The sequence below is a fragment of the Mesocricetus auratus genome, unplaced genomic scaffold, assembly GCF_017639785.1.
Source record: "Mesocricetus auratus isolate SY011 unplaced genomic scaffold, BCM_Maur_2.0 Super-Scaffold_100013, whole genome shotgun sequence".
NCBI classification, from domain to species: Eukaryota; Metazoa; Chordata; class Mammalia; order Rodentia; family Cricetidae; genus Mesocricetus; species Mesocricetus auratus.
In genome coordinates, this window is record NW_024429196.1 from 15,754,000 (window position 1) to 15,774,421 (window position 20,422).

The window sequence follows — 20,422 nt, forward strand, 5'->3', positions numbered from 1 at the left end:
TCATTTCCTAGTCTCTGTAACCATCTGCAAAATTACTTAAGTGTTTATGTTGATTATTTTCCTGTTGTTATTTAGAGGGCAATAAACTAGTGCTTCTTTTTGTTATCTATTATTCTGTAGTTGCCACTCTTTGACCTTTCTGTTATTTGACTAGTGCAATTTGACTTTAATCCTGTCAAACTGAGTATCATTTTCACCCAAAACAAGGAAGTTGGTAAATGCTTGTCAGGAAAGCATGAGGGCCTGAGGTTGATTCCCAGCACCCACACATAAAAAGCTAGGCTTGGTGGCTTAAACTTAGCAAGCCTAGCCCAGTTGGCAAGCTCCAGGTTCCCTGTCTCAAAAAACAGTAAATGACTGCTGAAGAATAGTACCTCTGGGATCCACTAGAACACACATATAAGCATTAAATATGTCTGCAGACACACACACATCCATGATAAAAAGATACAAACCCTGAGAACAGATCTTATGAAATTTTTGTTGTTTTGCTTTGCTTAAGACATTTTAATATAATTAGACAATAAAAACTGAAGTCTCCAGAGATGGGTCTCAAGCTGCCTTTTTGTTGGCGTACTTGTTTGTTTGATTGATTTTCAATATGGGCTTTCTCTGTGTAACAGTCCTGGCTGTCCTGGAACTCATTTAGTAGACCAGGCTGGCCTAGAACCCATAGAGATCCACCTGCCTCTGCCTCCCAAGTTATGAGATGGAAGGTGTGTACCACCAGGAACGTCGTAGTCAACTCTTTGTATTAATCCTTGACAATATCAGCTTGCTGCTTAACACTTATTAGTTAATCCTTCAAGAAAACTTCCTCAATATAAAGAAAGACATGACAATGAAAGTACAAGAAGCTTACAGAACACCAAATAGAGTGGACCAAAAAAAAAGTTCCCTTGCCACATAATAATCAAAACTCCAAACATACAGAATAAAAAAAGAATATTAAGAGCAGCAAAGGAAAAAGGCCAAGTAGCATATAAAGGCAAACCTACCAGAATTATACCTGACTTCTCCGTGGAAACTCTGAAAGCCATAAGAAGGTTCTGGATAGATACTCTACCAACACTAAGAGGCCACAGATGCCAGCCCAGACTACTATACCCAGCAAAGCTTTCAATCACTATAGATGGAGAAAACAAGATATTCCATGACAAAACCAGATTTAAACATTAAATATCCACTAATCCAGCCCTACAGAAAGTTCTGGAAGGAAAACTCCAACCCAAGGAAGTTAACTATACCCACATTACCTTAGGCAGTAGATAGTCCTACTTTACCAACAGCCAAAAGAAAAAAGGGGTGGAAATCCACATACAATACCACCAACAACAAATCCAAAGCAAGCAAGAATGAACAATAAATGGTCATTAATATCCCTCAATAAAAAGACACAGGCTAACAGAATGGATACAAAGACAGAATCCATCCTGCTGCATACAAGAAACACACCTCAATTGCAAAGACAGATGGTACCTTAGAGTTAAGGTTTGGGATAAGATTTGTGAATCCAATGGACCCAAGAAACAAGCAGGTATAGCAATCCTAATATCTTAACAAATTAGACTTTAAACTGAAAAAAAATGAAAGTTCATAGCAGCATTATTTGTAATAGCCAGAACCTGGAAGCAACCTAGATACCCCTCAACTGGAGAATGGATAGAGAAAATGGGTACGTTTACACAATGGAGTACTACTCAGCTGAAAAAAAAATGGAATCTTGAAATTCGCAGGCAAATGGATAGAACTAGAAAAAGCCATCCTGAGTGAGGTAACCTAGTCACAAAAAGACAAACATGGTATGTACTCACTCATATATGGATATTAGACATAGAGCAAAGGATTACCAGCCTACAATCCACACCACCAGAGTAACTAGGAAACAAGGAGGACCCTAAGAGAGACATGCATGGTCCTCCGGAGAAGGAGAAAGGGACAAGATCTCCTGAGCTAATTGGGAGCATGGAGGGAGGGGAGAGGGAGTTAGGAGAAAGAGAAGGGGTGAATAGGAAGGGAGAGGAGGACATGAGGGAGCAGGAAGATTGAGTCGGGGGAAGAATAGAGGAGAGTAAGAAAAGAGATACCATAATAGAGGGAGCCATTATAGGTTTAAAGAGAAATCTGGCACTAGGGAAATGTCCAGAGATCTACAAGGATGACCTCTAACAATGTAAGCAGTAGTGGAGAGGCAACCTTAATTGCCCTTCTCCAATAATGGGATTGATATGCTTTATATGCCGTCCTAGAGCCTTCATCTGGTAACTGATGGAAGCAGAAGCAGACACCCACAGCTAAACACTAAGCTGAACTCCTTGAATCCAGTTGCAGAGAGGGAGTGAATGATGAGCAAAGGGGTCAAGACCAGGCTGGAGAAACCCACAGAAACAGCTGACCTGAACAAGGGAGAGCTCATAGACTCTAGACTGATAGGTAGGAAGCCAGCATAGCACTGTTGCAGACCCCCTGAACATGGGTGTCAGTTTGGAGGTTTGGGCAAATCTATGGGGCCTGTAGTAGTGGATCAGTATTTATCCCTACTATATAAATGGACTTTGGGAGCCCACTCCACATAAAGGGATACTCTCTCAGCCTAGACACATCAGGGAGGGTTAAGGCCCTGCTCCAAATGATATGACAGACTTTGAAGATCCCCCCCATGGAAAACCTCACCCTCCCTGGATATATTTCTTGTAGCTCAGTGTGGCCTTGAACTAACAGATCATCTACCTCTTCCTCCCAAGTGGTGGGATTAAAGGTGTGTACCACTACTGCCTGATCTCTACAGCTTAAGGCTGACTTTGCTTTCTGAATCCTCAGGCAAGCTTTAATGAATCATAAATAATATATCACCACAAAGTTATTCATGTAAGAGGTTAAGAAATCGGAATGTTTACTCATCACATGTTTTGTGTTCTTGTTTCATTAAAATCCTATTTTGAGTCTTTTAAAATCACTTTTTTTGGGGGGGGAAGGGGAGTTTGAGACAGGTTTTTCTGTGGTTTTGAAGCCTGTCCTAGAACTAGCTCTTGTAGACCATGCTGGTATCGAACTCACAGAGATCCGCCTGCCTCTGCCTCCTGAGTTCTGGGATTAAAGGTATGCACCACCATACCCAGCTGAAGAAAGAAGAATATAAATTCAATAACAGAGAATAATCAAGATAAAGTTCTTAGAATTGGAAAGGTGTCAAGCTTTGTAGACGCTTTGTGTTCTGCTTAGAAACCAGGACTTTAGAAGGGAGTGACTACACATCTGGCTGGGTAGAGAGAGGTAGTGTAAACAATGCTGAGGCCCCATGACTATCTACCACCAGAGAGGGCAATAAGCAATCGTTCTCTTGCCCTCAAGACTGCAGGGGCATTCTTAGATAACACCCAGCAATTTCCTTAGGGGAAGGGATGGTGACCAAAGACTGGTAATGAACTTCTTACAGGCTCTGGGCAAAGATCTTGAAATGAGGAATTTGTTGGGAAACACTGAGAAAACCAGTACATTTTGTATTATGTTATCATACTTGTTAACATCTCTTTGTAACATGTTACATAGAGAAACCATGTCTTGAAAAACAAAAAAGCAAAATAACCCAAACATTTCTTTCTTCACATACAAATGAAATCTAATGGATGTTTTCCAACTAAGGGCAGGAATTTTTCTGTACTGTGACATGTTTCATTGCAAGCAAAAGAATGCAGAACAGTGGGGTTTCATACCCTGCTATATTAACTCACTCATCTTGTTATAGTAGCTTTCTTTGGGTTAAAGAAAATGGCTATAGTGTTGGCTTGAGAATTTTATAGAGTAGGATTTAAAGCAGAAGCATATAGGACAAAGTGTACATTTGTGTGTGTGTGTGTGTGTGTGTGTGTGCGCGCGTGCATCACATTCTAGTTTATATAAACACTATTTGTGCATATTTTAATAAAATACTATGAGAATAATGATATATGTATGTAAAGGTGGACAGGACACATACTGTGATTTAATTTTCCAAAGATTAATGGAATTATTAATGGTTTATCACTATAGTTCCAGTGTCTAATACTCCCTAATGTCATTTTCAGTTTAATAATCTCATACAAAAACTATTTCACATAACACAAAGAAAAGATGCTCTTTATACCATTTCTCTTTTGATTATTGACTTTTTTTTAATATAAACTCATTTTTCTCTTAGAAACTTTCTATAATGGAAATAGTTCATTTTAAGAATGCCAGGATAATATTGATAATTAAGTCTTTAAACCTGCATGTTGATATGCTTATAATTAATGACTACTACCTTGAATCTTTTATTTAATTAATTTATTTTTATTTAAATTAGAAACAAGCTTGCTCCACATGTCAATTCCAGCTCCCTCTCCCTCCCCTCCTCCCCTGCCCCCCAAGTCCCCTCACCCAATCTCCTCTCGACTTTCCAGGGAGGGTGAGGCCCTTCATGGGGGAATCTCCAAAGTTTGTCATATCATCCAGGGCAGAGCCTAGGTCCTCCCCAATGTGTCCAGGCTGAGAGAGCATCCCTCTATGTAGAATGGGCTCCCAAAGTCCATTCGAATGCCAGGGATAAATACTGATCTACTACCTAAGGCCCCAAAGATTGCCAAGGCCTCCTCACTGACACCCAAATTTAGGTGTCATGGATCAGTCACATGCTGGCCTCTAAGCCATCAGTCTGGGGTCCATGAGCTCTCCCTTGTTCAGGTCATCTGTCTCTGTGGGTTTCTCCAACCTCGTCTTGATCCCTTTACTCATCACTCCTCCCTCTCTGCAACTGGATTCCAGGAGTTCAGTTCAGTGTTTAGCTGTGGGTGTCTGCCTCTGCTTCCATCAGCCACTGGATGAAGACTCTAGGTTGGCATAGAAGATAGTCATCAATCTCATTACCAGGGAAGTGCAGGGAAGTCTCCACTATTGCTTAGATTGCCAGTTGGTATCATCCTTGTAGATCTCTGGGAATCTTATTAGTGCCAGATCTCTCCTCAAACCTATAATGACTCCCTCTATTATGGTATCTCTCATCCTGCTCTCCTCTATTATTCCCCCGACTCAACCTTCCTGCTCCGCCATGTCCTCCTCTCCCCTTCTCTTGCTACCTTGAATCTTACTACATCTGTGTCCTTGGAAATCTAAGAACACACCCTATTATATAAAAACTAATATGTTACTTGTTCTACAACAGTAGTTCTCAACCTTCCTAATGCTACAACCCTAAAGGTGACCCCTAACTATAAAATTGTTCATTGCTACTTCATAACTATAATTTTGCTATGAATTATAATATAGATATCTGGTATGTGACCCCAAAGGGTTGTGACCCACAGGTTGAGAACCACTGTTCTGGACAGACATGTTACTGATTAACCAAATGCAATTTTTTTTGTTTTTCATTTATATCTCCAAATGAACAATTCTATTTTCATTAAATTATGATATTAAACATGATCCATATGCTGTGATTATGGACATGTACCTCTACTCCTGGCTTTGATCTTTAGCTTCTTGAGACAGAGCCTTCCTATGTTGTTGGTCTTGGATTCCTAGGCTCAAGAGATGCTTCCTCTTCTCCCTAAAGCTCATTAGGTGTTTCACTGCAGAATACTTCTTTCATAAAGGTGTTTTCTTACAAACTCATTCCAGAAAGGTCTTTCCTTATATGAATTCTTACAGCACTTAATCATATAATGTTTTGAATTAATTAGTTTGATTTTAACTTCTAAAATGTTGAATTGCCTGTTGCATGGAAAATATGTGATTGGGCAATATGGTGACAAATAAGATAGTCCCAATTTTGTCATTCATATTTTTAGCAAACAGTTATTAAGTGGGTTCTATGAACTTGGCACTGTTTTATGCACATAATAGACATGCACTGTTATTTTACTTATTTCATGCAGGTCAAAACCATGATTCAGAACTAGTTTCCTATTTTCAAAATCCATGTTCTTGGTTCTTGTATCATCTTAGTGTTTGTATTATCTAGCTTAACCAGTAAAATCGAAGCCTCACTAGACATATTTTGAGGTATAGTTTAGGAGTGTCACAAGAGGTCTAAAGTTCAGCAGATGGCAAGATTACCTCCATCTAGAAAAGAAACAAAGGCTTTATAAAGAAGTTGGAAGAATAGGAAAAAATTCTGAAATGAATTCCTGAGACACTGTTGTTCAGAGTATATTACCAGGCGTAGTGAACAGTTTTGCTCCATCAGTGGTACTTTAAATGATAAAGAAAAGGTAAACTTAGAAAATTAGGTTGTGGCCAAATCATTATTAAATTTCGAAGTTAGCATACAAAGTAATAAGTTTCAGTGCAGCATCCTCATATTTGTATACCATTATGCTTGATATTTTGAAAATGTGGTGTAGTGTCATTGTGTACTTTAAAAATATTTAGCTGAGGTAATATATGAGTTTGAATGGAGGAGAAGGAATAATAAAAGTTTGCTACAGTAATTTCATGCCAGCCAGGTTACCTAATATGACCAGACCTTTAAAAAAAAAAAAAGGTTATTGCAGTAGTCTGAGTACGAGAAAAATAATAAGTAGCTAATTATACTATAGCTACTATATAATAAGTAGATAACAGGAGTACAAGAGTCCATAGTGACCAGAAAAAGATAAGATGTCAGCTGAGGGCTGGAAGAAGGCTCAGCTTTGAGACTTTAGGTAGCTGGAACCAAGCCTGCTGCACAGAGCGTGGTCTCAAAGGAGCAGGAAACTTTAGTCTTCCAGACCATTATAATCCCTAGGGCTGTAACAAGAATTTCTAGGATTTTCACAAACAGGGCTTTAGGGAGTTTTGTTGGAGGAAAAATAAATCGAGTGAAGATGTGCTCAGAAGAGGCATTAACGTTGATGGTCAGCAGAAACAACAATGAACACAACTGGCATGGCAGCAGTAGGAAAGAAAAACGACCATAAAACAAATTAGCTTTATAGTGCTTACAGGAGGAAAAGAAAGAATAAAGTCATCATGACTGAATGTGACAGCAGAGTAAGCAAAAAATACAACTTGTAGGAATGAAGTGTTCCTTGAAGACTTGTGTAGGCCACTGAATTTTTAGACCACTGAAATGAAAATTTGTGTTTATAAAGTTGATCCTTACAAACAAAAGATGAGGATAAAAAAGATACAAGAGTATCTAGGAGTATAGAATGGGACGATAGAATGACTGATGGCAGTTACAGGTGGACAGATTGGGAAATGTGTCATTAAAATAATGATTGAGATTTTCAGCAGTTGTTAAGACAGGTAAGTCCTTATATTTGAGAAGTACTCAGTGTCCAAACAGGGTAAATAAAAACAGTCTACATAGAAACAAATCAAGGAGAACACTAATTATGTAAACAATTAACTTTCTTATGTGCAATAGAAGGTATTAAAAGAAAGTAGAAAATGCCTTCAGAATATCTACTGGACATTTTACAGAAAAAGAATGAAACATCTATGCATTTAAATAAATTAATGGGTCAGGCATTGGAAGCTCACACCTTTAATCCCAGCACTCAGGAGGCAGAGGCAGGCAGATCTCTGTGAGCTCAAGGTCAGCCTGGTCTACAGAGTTCCAAGACAGCCTCCAAAACAAAGAAACCCTGTCTCGAAAAAACAAACAAAAAAATGTAATGTTTAACAGTATGCCAGTAATGGACCTTTACTATGAATATGCTTCAACAAAAAGATTGAAATCAAACATGGTGGCATACCTCTGCAATCTCAGCATTTACGAGGCTGAGACAGAAGGACTATAATTCAAGGCCCACCTAGGCTAAGAGACTCTGTTGGGGCTGGTGAGAACAGTTCATCAAGTAAAAACATGGCCTGAATTTGATGCCCAGAACCAACTTAAAAAAGATAGAACCATCTCAGCAAAGCCGTCCTCTGACCTCCATGTGTATACACACAATAAAATATGAAAACAAGTTTTTCCAAGTTTTTTTTCCTGTGTCTTAGATTTGCTTTAATATAACATCAGAGAGAGGGAGTTTTAATGTAGTAGCCATGAACCAGTATTGGTTGTAAATGAGTGATCACTGAAACTGGGTGGTGGGCTCGTGGGAATTATATTATTGGTTCTATTAAAACATAAAATCAAAGTGAACTAATAGAACCCAGGGCTTCATGTATGCTAGGCCAGTGATCTACTGAGCCCTACTCCCTGTCTGTGCTTGTTTAATACAGTGATAGTTACAGTTGTTTAATTTGAAGTAACAAACCGACTCATCTGACAAAATCAGGGTTAGATGTTGGCACGTATTTGGGGGCAGTGGAACAGTAACTCTCCATTGTTGATGGGAAATTTAGTTAAAGCTTCTTTGACAAGTAATTTGACATGTAATTGTAGAGCTGAAACTATTCATGATATTAATCAGAAATTCCCTTTAAAATATATTGACTAGAGAAAGACATAAATACATAGACAAAGAATTATTTAAAAAATATTCATGCCAACATAAGTAAAATATGAAACAACTAGGATATTCATCAGTAGAGGAAATAAATGGATAAACTGTATATATTAGTCATATAGTACATAATGGATTAAATATTACACACACAAACTCTATAGAGAACCTCAGAATTTAATCATTTGTAAGTAAGGGCTTATTTAAGATAATGTCATTGAAATAGCATAGTCTTTGTGGTGGTTTGAATAGGAATGGCACCATACACGTATGTATTTGAGTGTTTAGACACAAGGGAGTGACAATATTAGGAAGTGTGACTATGTTGGAGTAGATGTGGCCTTGTTGGAGGAAGTGTGTCATTATTGGTGGTCTCAAGCCAGGCCAGTGTGGTATTCTATCCTGCTGTCCACCAATCTGGATATAGAACTCAGCTATCTCTCCAATACCATATCTGTCTCTACACTACCATGCTTCCCACCATGATGATAATGGACTAAACCTCTGTCCTGGTTAGGGTTTCTATTGCTGTGATGAAGGGAAACATTTAATTGGGGGCGATGTGCAGTTCATGTTTAGTCCCTTATTGTCATGGTAGGAAGCATGGTAACATGCAGGCAAACATGGTGCTGGAGGAGCTGAAAACATCTGGACCAGCAGGCATCAGGAAGAGAATGCTACACTGGGTGTGACTTGAGCATCTGAAACCTCAAAGCTCATTCCAGTGACACACTTCCTCCAACAAGGCCACATCTCCTAATAGTGCCAATCCTTTTGGCCTATGGGGGCCATTTTTCTTCAAACCACCACAACCTCTGAAACTGTAAACCAGCTCCAATTAAATGTTTTCCTTTATAAGAGTTGCTGTGGTCATGGTTTCTCTTCACAGCAATAGAAACCTTAAAAAGATAGTCCCTAAAATTAGTGATATGCATGTATTTAGAAAAAAGAAGAATAGCTATAAAGAACAGCCACAAGTAAGAGTAACACAAGAAGATATTGGAGTGATATCACTACAGTCCATGGAACACCAAGAATTGCTAGAAATCAACAGCAGCAGGCTGCAGGGTGTCCCATAAACTTCCAAAATATTATCGGGAGACTAGGTAGTGAGCGAATAAGTTTCTGTTGTTTCAAGGCACTCTGGTAAATTTTTTCAGCCTTACTGGGAATCAGATGAAAAACAGAATAATACATAGAAGTTAAAATTAACAAATTAGAACTACATGTGTCAATTTGAGTAAATCTTGAAAAAATACTGTCAAATGGGCAAAGACTTTATGGCATGATGCAATTTATGTAGCCCCAAGGGAGACAAGAGGGAAAAAAGGAAACTGTCTCCTAATAAGGTAGTGGAGTTGACTGGACAAAGTGACTTTGAACTTTATTATAAAAGTGAATGGACTGCACTGAAAATTACCACTCCATAAGCATGAAATGCCTTTCCATTTGGTATATTCTCCAGCAAAGTGGAATCTCAAGGGGCCCCAAAGAGACAAGACAATCTTGAAAAATAACAGAGATGAGATCTCAGGCTTCCTGGTTTTAAAACTTATTGCAAAGGCAGAGTGATCAAACTAAGTGGTACTGGCATAAACTTAAGAACCAATGAGTTAGATAGAGATCCTAGATACAGACTTTTGTGGTATTATCAAATAATGTTCTACAAGGATCTCAGGAAACATTTTTGGGGGCTGGGAAAGTCTACAAAGGGTGCTGAGTATACAAAATACATACATAAAAAATTAATAGTGGTTGGGCTATAGTAGTGATGATGACCTTATACTATATAGAAAAATTAATCCAAAATGGATCACAGACAAACATAAGAGCTAAACAAGGAAAATACTAGAAGAAAGCAAAGGGAAAGTTTCATGGCATTAGATTGGTCATGATTCCTTCACTGTGACACCAAAAGCAAAAACAAACAAAAAACTGTACCCTTCACCAAAGTTAAAAACTTACATGTGTCGCCAGGTGATGGTAGCACATGCCCTTAATCCCAAAGTGTGGGAGGCAGAGGCAGGCGGATCTCTGAGTTTGAGGCCCACCTGATCTACAGAATGAATTGCAGGACAGCCAAGGCTACAGAGAGAAACAAAACAAATGTGTCAATGAATACCATCAAGAAAACAAACTACAGTCTAAAGAATAGGAGAAAATACTTTAAGTCATGTGTATAATAAGGAATTTTCAGTGTCTGCATTATATTAAAAAAATGTGCCAGGCAGTAGTGGCATATGCCTTTAATTCTAGCGTTTGGGAGGCAGAGGCAGAAGGATCTCTGTAAGGCCGAAGGTTATCTGTTAGTTCAAGACCAGCCTGGTGTACAGAGTTCCAGGGCAGTCAGAGCTACTACACAGAGAAACAAAACAAAACAAAACAAAAATGCTAATAATAATAATAATACTTTAAAACCAAGATTGACCAAGAATTTAGTATGACATTTCTCCCAAGAAAATCAATTAATATCCAATAAGCAGATTTAAAAAACATGTCCCTCAGAATTAGGGAAACAGCCCAGACTCATTCAAACAATTGTAGTAACAGAAGCTATGGAGAAAGTAGAATCCTTGTTGCAGTGAGGATGTAAAATTACAACCCGGTGGTTCCTCAGAAAGTTAACTTGTGACCATATGACTCAGCCATTCCACTCATGGGAATATGGTTTGAGCTGAAAACAGGCCCAAACATGTACACATAAACCCAGCTCACGACTGCACCAATAGTCAAAAAGAGAAACTTCCCCAAATGTCCATCAGTAGATTAATGGATAGACAGACTATTGTGTGTATCTATAGATAATAAAATACTGTTCAACCCTGAAAAGAAGTGATATCCTACACTGTGGGTATTTTCCTGTTTTATTCCATTTACCACAGGAGTCAGATAATAGCACATACCTTTGATGGCAAACATACTGTGTACCACCATTTAATTAACTCCATATGTAGGCATTGCAGTTTCATTTGTTTTGTCTAATTTTATGTTGTGATTTCTTGCTCATTAATTTCTGTTTTCTAGTCTCTAGAAAAAGCTGGTAAATTGTCGTATTTTCCTTATCCATAATATATTAAAATTTCTAACAGGATATGCTCTCTACTCACATTTAAATGACACCAATCAATAGGGTTTTTTTTCAATTTAAGCAGTAAAAATTAAGCACTTTTCTATTCTTTTGTAAGTGTTTTAATATATTTAATTTAATGTATATTGGCAATCTGTCAGCTTTATGCCTTGTGCACAGTATGCATGCAGTACCTACAGAGGCCAGGAGAGGGTGTTGGATCCTCTGGGACTATGGTTACAGATAGTTGTGAGCTGCTGTGTGGGGGCCAGAAATTAAATCTGGGTCCTCTAAAAGAACCGTGGTGCTGTGATCTACAGCCCTTTCATGTGTTTTAATACTTGAGAGTTTTAATTAAGTATAACAAACATATCAACAGGTAAAAGCAAACCAAAATGCTCTCTGATTGGACCCAACACACAACAGGCTTAGAGTAATGATGTTGAATTGATCAGTGGCTAATTTGGAAGAAACAAAGTTGGCATTGTGAGAGTCTGGACATTGTAAACAGCTCTTGTACATATCATAAATTTAACTCACTTTCTTTTCCATTGAAATAGTAGTTTTTATTCAGAAGCAGGAGCAGTACTAGCTGTTTCCACATGCTACCACAAAGCAGCTCTGAGCTTTATCTGAAATAAAACTGGAAATTATTTTCTATGATAGAATTTGCAAACTTTAGCTCAGCAGTGGTGGTGCACACCTTTAATCCCAACACTTGGGAGGCAGAGGCAGGTAGATCTCTGAGTTTGAGGTCAGCCTGGTCTACAGATCAAGTTCCAGGACAATACAAAGAAACCTTGTCTCAAAACAAACAAACAAAAAGGAAACTTTATTCTGACAATAGTGTCATATAAATTGTAATGCTATCATAGTTTCATATAAACACTCAGAAGATTGCTACTTTCAATTGTCTTGATGCAGATTTTCTTTTCAACATTCACAACACTTTAGATTTGTAACCTCAGGAACTGCTGATGGATTCTTGAGCTAAAATTGGGGAACCTGGGATCTCCCATAGTGCTGTTATTCATGGCACAGTGAACTTAAGGTTTTCTCAACTTTTGTATGTTTCTGTTTCTTCTTGCTAGAAAATGGGGCGTAGGACTAGAATGTTTCTAATTGAAGTAAATTTATTTTAAGCAAATACAATTACTAAAAATGTTAACTTTCATGCTTTAAAAAAGATAGATTCTAGTGCCCTAGCAATCAAGTGTCATCCTATTAAATATTGTAACCTTTGAAAAATACTTAGATGTACAACTGTAAAGTAGACTAGAAAAAAATACAACAGATTTTTAATTTTCCCTATAGCATTTGTCAATCACATGCCCTGATTTTTTTAATCTCTTCAATTTCTTCTGGTTTCAATTTTTTCCCCAGTAGGATAATACAGAAAATGTTCTGCCTGAAGACAGAATAGTTGTTCTCTTGAGATCACATTTAATTTTAAGAGCTATAAATCTATAAATTAAAATGTCTCCTGAGACATGAAAATTTTCTCTGGTAGACCTCTGACCGCACAATCAAGAGCTCTGTATTCCCCATCACTGATCTTGGGTGTGGGTATAATTGTTGTCATTCCCACTTTAGAGTTGCCTGTTTAGTGTATCTTGAACTTATTTTCCTACCTAGTAACAGTGGGGTTTTGTATTAATTCTTCTGTTTTACCCCTCAAAACTTATTTAATAATTACTCACTGACTTTATAATGTGTCTCCACTAAGGATGTGTACATGAGAATGAAAGGTGGTTGTAATCTATACTTAGAAACAGTTATATGAAGGAACCATCAAAGTATAGTGCAGTAATTTAAGTAAAACTATAAAATGTTATGGAGGGAACTTAGCAGGATTAACTTAAGTATCCTGGGGAGCTAGGAAGGCTTCTCAGAGAAAACAATTCTTGGTGGAGGAAGAGGTACTGGGTAGGTAATTTAAAACAATGTATTCTGGAGAGAAAGAAAATATTCCCTAAGGGTCAGCGATGTAAGATATCTTGAGTATTTAGCACCAGTAGTTTTAGCTAGCTGATGATAACCTGAGGCAGAGATATAGGTGAGATAAACCAGAGAGGGAGGCCAGGTCCAGATACCCAGTCTTTAGATGCCCTACAGAGGAGATGCCCTACAGAGGAGTGTGGATTTTTTTGTTTGTTGTTTTTCTTTAGGAAATGGGAAATAATTGGTAGAGTTTTAGTAGTGAAAAAAATTGTGATCAAATGTATAGGTCTTGAACAAGTTCTGTAAGCTCAGAGCCCCCGCACAATGGGTAATCACATTTCCAAGGTTATCTTGAGGACTGAAGAGTAGAATGCATGAGCAGCACTTAGGACTCTGCATAGTAAATATCAGTTGACAAGTCTGCAAAGCCGTATGGCATCTCACCCACCACCCCACCCCACTAGAGTCTCATCTCTTTATCCCATTTATTCTTCACTAGACCCCAATTCAAGTTTACTATGATTATAATTTGCATACTATTGCTTTTTAATCTGTTACTGGTATTCAACATTTCTTCTAGATATCGGCTTTTGTTGTTGTTTTGTTTTGTTTTTTCAAGATGGGGTTTCTCAATTTAACAGTCCTGGCTGTCCTAGAATTACTTGTGTAGACCAGGCTTGCCTCCAACTCATAAAGATCTGCCTGCCTCTACCTCCCAAATGGCTGGGATTAAAGGCATGGGCCACCACTACCCAGCTGTTGACTATTTATAAACCATCTGTGGAGAAATTTTTGTTAAGATCCTTTGCCCATTTAAAAAAAAAACTTCATACATAAATATTGTATCTATGTCACTACTACCTTCATCCTCTCCAATTCATGGTCTCTTTTTATTATTTTTACATATATATGTGTATATGTACATATACGTATATATTCATACGTGTATATATAATCTACTGAGTCTACTTAGTATTGTTTATTATATCCTAGACTAACAACTAGATATTAAACATACTATGTACTAACTCATCCCTGGAGGAAGTTAATTTTCCATCTCTCAGAAATGTATAGCTCTTCATCTAGATGTAGGTTCATGTAGCATTTCCCATGCCCATGTTGGCATGTCAGCTAATGGTGTCATTGTTCTGGTCTTGTTTGGCAACCATATTGTTTGTGTATTCTTTTTGTTGCTGCTGCTCTTGTTGTTGTTGTTTGAGACAGAGTTTCTCTGTAGCTTTGGAGCCTGTCCTGGAACTCACTCTGTAAATGAGGCTGGCCTCGAACTCAAAAAGATCCTCCTGCCTCTGCCTCCTGAGTGCTGGGATTAAAGGCGTGCACCACCATTGGCCAGCTTGTTGTTGCATTCTCAGTACTTACCTTTATACCCCTCATCAGCAGGTACAGACTATTAGAGAGATCTACAACTGGTCAAAATGCAAAGAAGGGACTGTAGGGTGCTAAATTCCACCTATAATGGAGCCTCTATACCCAAGGCTCAGGGAAAATTGCAGAAGAGGAGGCAGAGGATTGTAATTGCCAGAGACCCAGGATGCCTGCTACTAAATAGTGTGTCCTCTAGACATGGCAGGGAAATGCACCTTTTACCATTTAAAATTTTTTTACTAGTAAGAATTATTTTCGGAGGGAGGGGCTGGAGAGACGGCTCAGTGGTTAAAAGGACTTATTCTTGCAGATGAACCTAAGTTCAATTCCCAGTATTCACACGGTGGTTTGCAACCATCTGTAACTCCAGTTCCAGGAGATCCAATGCCATCTTCTGACCTCCATGGGCATACAGCATGCATATAGTGTTCATAGATATGTGCAGAGTAAATACTCTCACATAGAATATATAAATATAATTAAAATTTTGGTTTAATTTTGTGTGGGGGCCATGTAAGTGTGGAGGTCAGGAGCTTTGTGAAGTCCGTTCTTTCCTTCCACGCTTTACATGGGATTCAGGGATGTAACTCAGGTTGCCTGCCAGACTTGTATAGCAAATACCTTTACTGCTGAACCGTCTCATCAGCTCAAGATAACTTTTTATGCACTCTGGATACCAGACCCGTATCAGGACTGAGACTGTTGTTTTCTAATACCACAAAATTAGTATCTCCCTTTCTTGTATCTGTGAATTTACATTTCCTCAAAACCATCCCTGACTTTGTACCTAGCCTTCTCTTTTTCTTCAAGAGGTACAAGAAGATGTTTTGTAGGGAACCGTGTTGGCCTGGCTTAGCTGTCTTGAGAGGCCTGCATCATAGGTTTTCAGGTTAGAGTCCATGCTTCCTGGGGCCCTGTACCTTCCAGTTCCTGAGAGACTGGCCCTCTCCCTCAGGTAGTGAAACATTCAGGCCACTTGGTGTTTCTCTGTATGTTCCCTTAGTAGTCAAGGAAGCATAGAAGCTTGACAGGACAATTGGTGCTAGACATTAATCTTGTGTACCCTTTATAACTTGCAAACGTCATTGAATCCTGGCAGCTACAACTGTATTGATCCTGGCAATGCCATTATATTCTGTTGCTGATAAAGATATAAAAAGCCTAATTGCTCTCAATAAAATTGCCACAGCTTAAGTTTTATGAACCCTCCAACTGGCCTGGTTTCATTTCTCATGCCCCAGTAAGTAAGCACAGGCACTTACGATGTTTTATACAAGTTACAGACCCCCACTTACAACTGTATCAGCAAGAAGTATATTCAACCATGTGACCATGATCTAGGACTTCATGACTCCTGCAAGAAATCTGAAGTGGCTGACCCAGGACCAGGCCGATTTTCCTATACCCTTTGCTGTGCTCTTCCCAAAAGGTGTACCAACCAGACCGGCCTATGGTTGCCATCAGGAATAGATGGAGGTCATGCATCCTGAATTTTCTAAGTAAATATCTGTTACCACCTACCCCTTGATTATCTAGAAAGTAGTTAAAAGAAAAAGGTTTCTTTCTGGGGACAGTTGGTTTTCATAACCAAAATATAAAGATGAGGAAAAAATAAGAGAATGAATCAGAATTTTTGTTTGTTTGGGTTTTTTTTGTTTGTTTGTTTTGTTTTGTTTTTGTATTATATGGCTCTGGCTGTCCTAGAACTTACTATATAGACCAAGTTGACCTCTAATACAGAGATCCACCTGCCTAGAGTCAACTTTTAGAGTTGATGTTTGAGGAAGACTTTTCAATGTTCAATAATCCCAGATGTCTGTAGACAATAGGAAACATGGAGGTTGCATTCAATATTGTAGACTCCTGGCCCCTTGTTCAGTGGCTTTAGCAATAAAAGGTATATTGTTGGCTGACTGCAAACTGTCTGAAAAGTTTGCTAAAAACATGACAAGATTACTTTCAAGATTTACAGTAGTGTGACCCAGGTTAGTTGACCTGATGGGAATGGCAACAATATAGTCACCTGAGAATCACAATCACAGGACACCATCATAGCTCCAAGAGGCAATCAAAACTCCACAATATATCAAATCTGCCATAAGAGAGCAGGGGAAATGTCCCAGGTAGAGTGATCTCCTTCATTACAAGATAACTGTGTCAATTTTTTGGCAAGAGCCACACAGAAATGTTATCTTGTTGGATTTATCCCAGTAGTGGAGCACTTGCTTAACACTGGAAGCAATAACTAAGAAGTGGAGTCCTCTTCTCTGTCTTTATTGGTGGATACATTGCTTTCTCCAACTCATGGATGCAACTTCATTAGGAGCCCTTGTAGATATGAGTGATAGCCACCTTCAGGTTAGGAAGAAGGGCCTCAAGAGTTTATGTTCCTAAGAGTGAAGATAATTTGAGGTGGTTTGGTTTTAATTTTGTTGCTCTTAGCATACAATTGGTTTACACAGAAATTTGTCAAAGTCACTTTACAATTGGAAAAGAAATTATATAGCTGAAAACGGAATGCATTCTAAAGCTGTACAGGATATAGAGTCAGAGGAATACTATCCACAGTATAGCTCCATAACTGACATCTTAACCAGGTGACAGAATGTGAAAATATTTTCTTGAGTAAAATTCCTAAGACTTTGAGTTGAACTAAACCAACTACAACTGGTTCAATACCAAAATTTAACTATCTACTAAGTAGAAAAGGGCCTTTTACTATTAAAATATACAAGTAATGTGTATTTTTCTTTTAATGTAGCCATAATTTTTCAACCAGGTAAATCGTATGATACTTTATATTTTATATTTTATGATCTAAAACTGGAAGGGGAAACTGTGTGTAGGTTCTATAAAATAACAGCAAGCTTTTCCTTGCCACCTCCAAGTCCTGTAACCCAGGAGTATTATAGATTTTTAGGGGCATCAAGTCTTTGAACATAGCAGGTTTTATGACAAAAATCCATCCCAAAGAAATATTATTTTGGTAATATTTAAATTTCCCTAATCATTCTCATGCATATATATTTGGGGGTCATTACATAAAATACTGAATAATTTGAAAACTTTTTATTTTGTATTCAGTATGGATATTTATTCCCAAAGTGGGGCTTTTCTGATGCAAAATTGGAATGCTTGTGTAGTCACAACAGCTGTCCCCACACCATGTGGTATCTTCCATTACTTTACTGTAGCGATGAATTTTTGGCCCAGTGTTTCAGTAATATTGGACACACATGGTTTTAAGTGGCAAAGCAGTATGCTTATGCATTCATTTGACTTTCACAGCTCCAGTTGGCTCTATATTAGAACAAGGAAAATACATTCATACCACGGCCACCCTCATGGCTGCTGGAGTAGCTGGATCACAGTGGGCTCTGTTCCTTCTAAAGACACCACTAACTATTGCTGAGGAATTACACATTCACCAAAGGGCCTTGCAGCTGTAGGAGAGGGAATAATGAGTAGCTCAAAGACCACACTCAGATTTCAGCCCACGGGTTCTTATTATTACCCATCTTTTAACAATAATAGTAAAAATCATGGCCATGAAATAACTAAAACTGAAAGGAAGTTTGCTGAGGCAGTCTTCTTTTTCAGATTTTTCAATACAGGTATTTGATTAAATTAAATATTGCTTTCCCAGGAAAACAGTAGTGCTGTGTTGTTAAACTCATTAACAAGAAACTAAACTCTGATTGGCTTTTAATATCGACTGTTTATATATAGGTTATGGGAGTCCAGTCCATTAGAAATAGAAGATTTGCCCAGATTTGTGTTAAAACTGATGTGGGTATCAGGTGATGTGTGGTGTGATTTTGGCTTGAGTCCTGTTTCATCTTAATGGTCTTCATAGCTTGATTTTGCACTTCAGCTTATATTTAAATTCTCCTCAAGCTTAACCCCTTTGCATGTCGGTATACTTATTAGAGCTTTGGATTTTAACAATATGAATAATATTTCCTTTGAAAATCTAATTTGTTACTCTAAATGATATCTAAATAACTCATTTTTCCTTAAATAAAGCAAAAGGAAAGGAAAACTCCACTGTGTAATTTTTAGCTTAAGTGATACAGAGAATTAAATTTCTGATCTTCATTAAATATCAAAGAAATTCTAGCCAGATCCAGTGAAGACTACCTTTTTATATAAGTGAGTTTATGCATGTATTGTAGGGGCTGTACTGATGAATATGTTCGAGGCTTTCAGCCCTTAGTGGATACAAAATAGAATGATTGATAAAATCCTCCCTACTATTGGCTATTATTTACTGACTCTTAAGTGGCAGGTTGTATTTATGCCAATTTATCTGCTTCAGGGAACATTCTTGATAGCAGAACAAAGTGAATAAAAGTAGTTTGCTTTGCAAATGAATGCAAATAGGAAAGCTTTTCGGGAAGCCCTTTAACAGGGGCAGTGCACTGATTATGAGTGAAGCTGCCATTTGGACATGGTGAAAAGAGCATGCTTGAACCATTGATTGGGGGAGACAGTAAAAAGTCAGGAAGGGCCCCTTTGGCTTGCAGTGAGGCAGGCGGATGTCAGTGTGGTTAGAGCACAGAGGGAGAATGACAGGGAGGATTAGTGTCAGGGAGAGGCTGTGCTGGGGCTTGGAGATAGTCCCTGGGGTCACTCACCGCTAACTGTTGTTCTGTGCTGATGGCTCTGTAATGCACACTGCCTGATGGATGCCTGTTCATTATCGGAAATGGTGATTAGAAAAGGTATTTGTTTCTAAGATTTTCTCCACTACCTTTCTTCTCCTCTACCCTTGCCTTTCTTTTTAATTAAAGGGAAATGAGGTGGGCTTCCTTCGTCTCTCACTATTTAGTGCCAGAGTGGCCTCTGATGAGTAGTAGCTTATGCCAGAATATGGTTGTCATATTATGGAGATTTTTTTTCCTTATCCAACAGTGATTTATGTTTATTTACTTGGTTTTAAGTTTTAACCATTGGTAGTCACTAGTAGTGAAATTCAGAAATATGTTGCTGCTAGAATTTTTGTGCAGTTTTGTAATCTTTAAGCTGTTTCCACTGTTTCAACTATGAAAAGCTTTGCATGGACTGGAGGGTTCACATCTTGGTGTACGAGTTCCTAATCTTATTTGTTCTCATGTTTTAAAGAATGCTAGCATTTGGCAAATTAAAAATTTCTAAAGTTGAATATTGTTATTGTTACATAAAGTGAGCACAATTATGATTCTCAATGCTTTTATCGTCAGATTTTCATGTATACATCTAAGGACCATTTTGTTTTCTTTTATAATGTTTTTTACTTAAAAACTGTACTAGTCATGTTATGTGAACTATATGAGCAGTACAATATTTTGTAGCAAGAATTTTTTATAGGCTTTGATAATGTTCTTTATTTTAATGTAAAATTGCTCTTTTTTTAAAGTGTCTTCAAAAACATGGTTCTGTATTATGCAGTACTTCAATTTTCTTATATGCATACAAAAATCTTTCAGAGACTGCTGGGACTCCATTCTGCCAATAAAGATGCTGCCTCAGCCTTTGACTAAGCTTAAATACATGTTTAGTACTATTGGTCATTGCAGAAAGGGTTCTGCCAATAATTGTTTCACAAGCTTGTTAGTGTTTTAGGAAGCATTTTTCTCATTACTTTTTC

The 20,422-nt window shown here is 38.0% G+C and overlaps 1 protein-coding gene across 2 annotated transcripts in view; it reads left to right on the top strand.

Annotated features, from left to right (window-relative positions):
- Positions 1–20,422, top strand: part of Dnajc1 (DnaJ heat shock protein family (Hsp40) member C1) — a 152,830-nt gene that overhangs the window by 99,057 nt on the left and 33,351 nt on the right. The gene's annotated exons all lie outside the window — the stretch shown is intronic.